The following is a 6,673-nucleotide window of genomic DNA, read 5'->3' as shown; positions in this document are numbered from 1 at the left end:
TCATCCATTCAATCGTATTTATGGAGCGCTTCCTGTGTGCAGAGCACTGGGCTAAGCACTTGGAGAGTACAATTCGGCAACATTTACTCATTCATTCAATCGTATTTATGGAGCGCTTCCTGTGTGCAGAGCACTGGACTAAGCTCTTGGGAGGGGACAATTCGGCAGTAGAGACAATCCCTACCAGACAACGGGCTGTATTCACTCAGTCAATCGTATTTATTCAGCACTTACTGTGTGCAGAGCACTGGACTAAGCGCTAGGGAGAGGACAATTCGGCAACATATAGAGACAGTCCCTACCCAGCAACGGGCTCACAGTCTAGAAGGGGGAGACAGACAACAAAGCAAGCTGACAGGTGTCAATACCATTGCTGAATTGTACTTTCCAAGCGCTTAGTACAGCGCTCTGCACTCCGTAAACACTCCGTAAATACAGTTGAATGATTGACTCTGCCAGGCACTGTACTAAGTGCTGGAGTGGATACAAGGAAATAGGGTTGGACACAGTCCCTGTCCCACGTGGGGCTCACAGTCTCCATCCCCATTTTCCAGATAAGGTCACTGAGGCCTAGGAAAGTAAGGCGACTTGCCCAAGTTCACACAGCAGACAAGTGGTGGAGCTGGAATTGGAACCCATGACCTTCTGACTCCAGGCCTGTGCTCTAGCAGTGGTGCTCCTCATGCTGTTAGTCCTACCCAGACATCAATGGGGAAACCAAGGCTTCCCCCCCAATCTCTGGGGGTGGGGGTTGCCCCCTTCCCCCTCCTGGAATCGGCTCCCAAGCAGAGAGGGGCCAGAAGGAGAGGAAGAGATGAGGGGAGCTCCCTGAGAAGGGTGGGCAGGGGAGAGGGGAAATAGGCGAAAGGAGCAGAGGAAAGAGGAGGTAACAGGAGGAGGCCAAAGAGCCAGCAGGTACTAGGAATGCAGATGGGGAAGTGGGAGAATAATGAGGAAAGGGGAGGGGAAGGAGGAAGTTCAAGAGAGAGAGAGGTGGGAGGATGACTGCGGACTGAGAAGAAGGGGATGGATGAGCTGAGAGGGAGAGCAAATGACTGCCCCTGGAGATGGCCAGTTGGAACAAGCCCAGAACTGGGAATCAGGGGACCTGGGTTATAATCTCAATTTTGCCACTTTTTAAATGGTATTGGGTAAGCGCTTACTATGTGCCAGGCACTGTACTAAACATTGGGGTAGGTATATGCTAATCAGGTTGGACCCAATCCATGCCCCACCTGGGGTTCCCAGTCTTACTCTCCATTTTACAGATGAGGTAACTGAGGCACAGAGAAATTAAATGAGTTTCTAAAGGTCACACAGCAGATAAATGGCGGAGCTGGATTTAGAACTCAGTTCCTCTGACCCCCAGGCTCGTGCTCTTTCCATTATGCTACGTTGCTTCTCATGCCATTTGTCTGCTTTGGACCGTGGGTAAGTCACTTGACTTCTCTGTGCCTCAGTTTATTTACCTGTAAAATGGAGATTTGATACCTGTTCTCCCTCATATTTCTGGGCCGGGGTGTGTGTCCAGCCTGGATGTCTCGTATCTACCATAGCACTTGAAACATAAAGAGCACTTAACAAATACCAGAATTATAATTAGGGAAGGTGAGGAGCTAGATTGGAACCCAGGACCAGACAAGTTCTCCTGCCCTTTATATTTTCTCTTTGTGCCGCCCACCGCCAAACTCTCCCAGTTTATTCAACCTTTTCCAGATTAGGGTAATTTTATTTATTTGTACTGATGTTTGTCTCCTTCCTTTAGACTGTGAACTCGTTGTGGTCACTATTTTTGGTCACTATTTATACTATTCACTATGAGAAGCAGCATAGCTTAGTGGAAAGACCCGGGCTTGGGAGTCAGAGGTCGTGGGTTCAAATCCCGGCTCCGCCACTTTGCTGTTTGACTTTGGGCAAGTCACTTCACTTCTCTGTACCTCAGTTACCTCATCTGTCAAATGGAGATTAAGACTGTGAGCCCCACATGGGACAACCTGATTATCTTGTATCGACCCCAGAGCTTAGAACAGTGCTTGGCACATAGTAAGCACTTAAAAATACCATTATTATTATTTATTGTTGTATTGTTCTTTCCCTAGTGTTTAGTGCAGTGCTCTGCACTCAGTAAGTGCTTAATAAATACAATTGAATGAATCAATGAATTCAATATTCCCCTCCTGCTCCTGCCAACACATTCAATCTTCTCTCTTCAACCCTAGTCTCTTTCTCTAAAGTCTTCCATTGTCAATCAATCAACCAATCACTGATATTTATCGAGCACTTACTTTATGCAGAGCACTGTATTAAGCGCTTGATCACTGTATCAAGTTCCTGGGAAGGCAAAGAGAAGGAGTGTGTGGGTCCTGAGCTGGTAATAAGCTTGGCCTTTGGGGAAAGGCATGGGTGGCTTCATTTGACTCTTTGTGTGTGTGTGTGTGTGTGTGTGTGTGTGTGTGTGAGAGAGAGAGAGAGAGAGAGAGAGAGAGAGAGAGAGAGAGGGGTAGGAAAGGGGGAGATGTGTCTGGAGGAGAAGAGAAAATGGTAACTGCATGGCACTTGACAGTTACTGAAAAAATCTCTTCCTCTCTATATATCAAGTAGCCTCAGGTGGCCAGGACATGGGGATTTGTGGAGAAGATTTTCCATAGAAAAGGTCCAAGGTTCATTTTTGTCCTGGATTTTCCCCGACAAGCCCATCATTGGCCGTGGGATGAGGGGCAATGTTCCTGGAGGGACAGACCATTAATCCTGACCCCAGACCAGCACATCCATCCAACTGACAGTTGGCAGTTCAGGTTTTTGCAACCACAACCATGTTCCTTCAACCCTCTATTACTACTTTTTTTGGTATTTGTTAAGCGCTTACTATGTACCAGGTATTCTACTAAGCACTGGGGTAGGTACAAGCTAATCGGATTGGACATTAGAACCCACGACCTCTGATCCCCAAATCCGTGCTTTTTCCACTAAGCCACGCTACTTCTTTGAATGGGATTCTTGGGGAGGCTGGTAACTTACGCCCATTTTACAGATGAGAGAATTGACACTCAGAGAGGTGGCCAGCTCTTTTGACCTCTTAGAATCTGAGCTCCATGTGGGACAGGAATGTTGGGGGTGGAGGAACAGGAGTGATCAGAGGAGAAGGGGAGGGATGGAGGAGTGCCAGGAGGAGGAAGAGGAAGAGGGTGGGATGGAGGGCCCTCAACAACGGGCCTGGGAGTTAGAAGGACCTGGGTTCTAATTCCCATTCTGCCACTTGTCTGCTGGGTGACCTTGGTCAAGTCACTTCACTTCTCTTTGCCTTAGACACCTCGACTGTAAAATGGGATTGGAAACTATGAGTCACTTGTCAGTAAAATGGGGTTGGAAACTATGAGCACCATGTGGGACATGGACTGTGTGCAACCTGATTAGCTTGTGTCTACCTCAGTGCTTAGTACAGTGCCTTAGTGCAGTGGCACATAGTAAGCATTTAAAAAATACCTCTCCTCCAAGAGGCCTTCCCTGACTAAGTCCCCTTTCCTCTTCTCCCATCCCTTCTGCATCTCCCTGACTTGCTCCCTTTATGCATCCCCCCACCCAGACCCACAGCACTTACGTACGTACCTGTAATTTATTTATATTAATGCCTGCCTCACCCTCTAGACTAAACTCATTGTGGGCAGGAAATGTATCTGTTTATTGTCACATTGTACTCTGCCAAGCGCTTAGTACAGTGCTCTGCACACAGTAAGCGCTCAATAAATATGACTGACAATGAAATATCATTAAAAAAAGGCCTGTTGGCGTGGGGATGACTATAGTTTTGGGAAAGGGGTGACCTGCCACCACTAAACCCAAGCACTCTAATGCTTAGCAATCTCAAAATCAGGTGGGGGAAGGGTTTGGTGGAAGACACAACAGGGAAGATGAAATAACAGAAACACAAAACGCCATAAGAGGCAACATAAAAATCCAAAAAATCCAGTGATAAAAGGGCCGCAGGGTGAGGAGGTTTTGGAATGGGTGAATCTTTTCGAACCTTTCTACAAAGCCAAGATGAGGTTGCGGGGCTGTTTTGAGTCATAAACAACGTCTTGTCTTAAAATAGCCAGCTGAATAATTACAAAGTCCCTCCTATAGAGACCCTTCATTCCTCCTCCTCCTTCTCCCTCATCCTTTTCCTTAAGATGTGGGAGGAGCCAAGACTGGAAAAACAAAAGCCGAGGTCTGTGTCCTGTTTTTCACCTCCCAGCCTGTTTCCTTACCTTTCCTGCTCTTCGCTTCACCGTCACTCATGCCCCACTGGCCATCTCGGGAGGTCAGAGTGCTTTTGGACCGAGGGGGGACAGTCTGGGCATTTCATGGAAAGAGGTATAATTGGGCAATTATGCGTTTTCTTCTATGAAAGCAGTCAGAGCAGTGTATGCAGTGAGCTCCCCTCGAGCCCCCAAGTGGATTTTGGGGGCCTGAATGATCCGAGTGTACAGTCTAAAGGGCAGCAAGACATCAATTCAAATAAATAAATCACCGATAGGGACATAAGGGCTGTGGGGCTGGGGAAGGGGGATAATAAAGGGAGCAAATCAGGGCGACACAGAAGGAGTGGGAGTAGGGGAGGTGAGAGCTTCGTTGGGAAAGGTCTCATGGAGGAGAGGTGATTTAGACTGGGATTTAGACGGTGATTAAGACTGTGAAACCCCTGTGGGACAACCTGATCACGTTGTAACCTCTCCAGCGCTTAGAACAGTGCTTTGCACATAGTAAGTGCTTAATAAATTACATTATTATTATTATTTAATTAGAGTTTGAAGATGGGGAGAGTGGTGGTCTGTCACATATGGAGGGCGGTGAGAAGGTCATGGTTCTAATCCTGGCTCTGCCACTTGTCTGCTGTGTGATTTTAGGCAAGTCACTTCACTTCTCTGGGCCTCAGTTACCTCGTCTGTAAAGTACTCAACGCTTATCACAGTGCTTGGCACATAGTAAGCGCTTAACAAATACCAGGGTGGGCTGAGGGACGGAAGAGGCCATGCCGGGTCCCGGAGGTGGTGATCCGGGAGGGGCCGGGCATGATGGGGCTCCTAGAGAAGCAGCGTGGCTCAGTGGAAAGAGCCCGGGCTTGGGAGTCAGAGGTCGTGGATTCTAATCCCGGCTCCGCCACTTGTCAGCTGTGTGACTTTGGGCAAGTCATTTCACTTCCCTGGGCCTCATTTACCTCATCTGTAAAATGGGGATTAAGACTGTGGGCCCCATGGTGGACAACCTGATCACCTTGTAACCTCCCCAGAGTTTAGAACAGTGCTTGGCACATAGTAAGTGCTTAATAAATGCTATTATTATTATTATTATTATTATTATTCTCTGTGCATCAGTGACCTCATCTGTAAAATGGGGATTAAAACTGTGAGCCCCACGTGGGACAACCTGATCATCTTGTATCCTCCCCAGTGCCTAGAACACTGCTTTGCACATAGTAAGCGCTTAATAAATGTCCTCATTATTATTATTATTATTATTCTCTGTGCCTCAGTAACCTCATCTGTAAAATGGGGATTAAAACTGTGAGCCCCACGTGCGACAACCTGATCACCTTGTAACCTCCCCAGTGCTTAGAACAGTGCTTCGCACATAGTAAGCGCTTAACAAATACCATCATTATTATTTTTATTAACATTTTACTTGTACATATTTATTCTATTTATTTTATTTTGTTAATATGTTTTGTTTTGTTGTCTGTCTCCCCCTTCTAGACTGTGAGCCCACTGTTGGGTAGGGACCGTCTCTCTATGTTGCCAACTTGTACTTCCCAAGCGCTTAGTAGAGTGCTCTGCACACAGTAAGCGCTCAATAAGTACGATTGAATGAATGAATGGATTGCATTCATTCATTCAGTGCTTAGAACAGTGCTTTGCACATACTAAGTGCTTAATAAATGCCATTATTATTATTATTATTATTATTATTTTAGAGAAGCAGCGTGGCTCAGTGGAAAGAGTCCGGGCTTTGGAGTCAGAGGCCATGGGTTCAAATCCCGGCTCCGCCACTTGTCAGCTGTGTGACTTTGGGCAAGTCACTTCACTTCTCCGTGCCTCAGTTACCTCATCTGTAAAATGGAGATTAAGACTGTGAGCCCCCCGTGGGACAACCTAATCACCTTGTAAACTCCCCAGCGCTTAGAACAGTGCTTCGCACATAGCAAGCGCTTAATAAATGCCATTATTATTATTATTATTATTTTAGAGAAGCAGCGTAGCTCAGTGGAAAGAGTCCGGGCTTTGGAGTCAGAGGCCATGGGTTCAAATCCCGGCTCCGCCACTTGTCAGCTGTGTGACTTTGGGCAAGTCACTCACTTCACTTCTCCGTGCCTCAGTTACCTCATCTGTACAATGGGGATTAAGACTGTGAGCCCCCCGTGGGACAACCTGATCACCTTGTAAACTCCCCAGCGCTTAGAACAGTGCTTCGCACATAGCAAGCGCTTAATAAATGCCATTATTATTATTATTATTATTTTAGAGAGGAAGCGTGGCTCAGTGGAAAGAGTCCGGGCTTTGGAGTCAGAGGCCATGGGTTCAAATCCCGGCTCCGCCACTTGTCAGCTGTGTGACTTTGGGCAAGTCACTCACTTCACTTCTCCGTGCCTCAGTTACCTCATCTGTACAATGGGGATTAAGACTGTGAGCCCCCCGTG

Source organism: Tachyglossus aculeatus, chromosome 27 (genome assembly GCF_015852505.1).
Source record: "Tachyglossus aculeatus isolate mTacAcu1 chromosome 27, mTacAcu1.pri, whole genome shotgun sequence".
NCBI classification, from domain to species: domain Eukaryota; kingdom Metazoa; phylum Chordata; class Mammalia; order Monotremata; family Tachyglossidae; genus Tachyglossus; species Tachyglossus aculeatus.
This window is presented reverse-complemented; position numbering follows the sequence as displayed.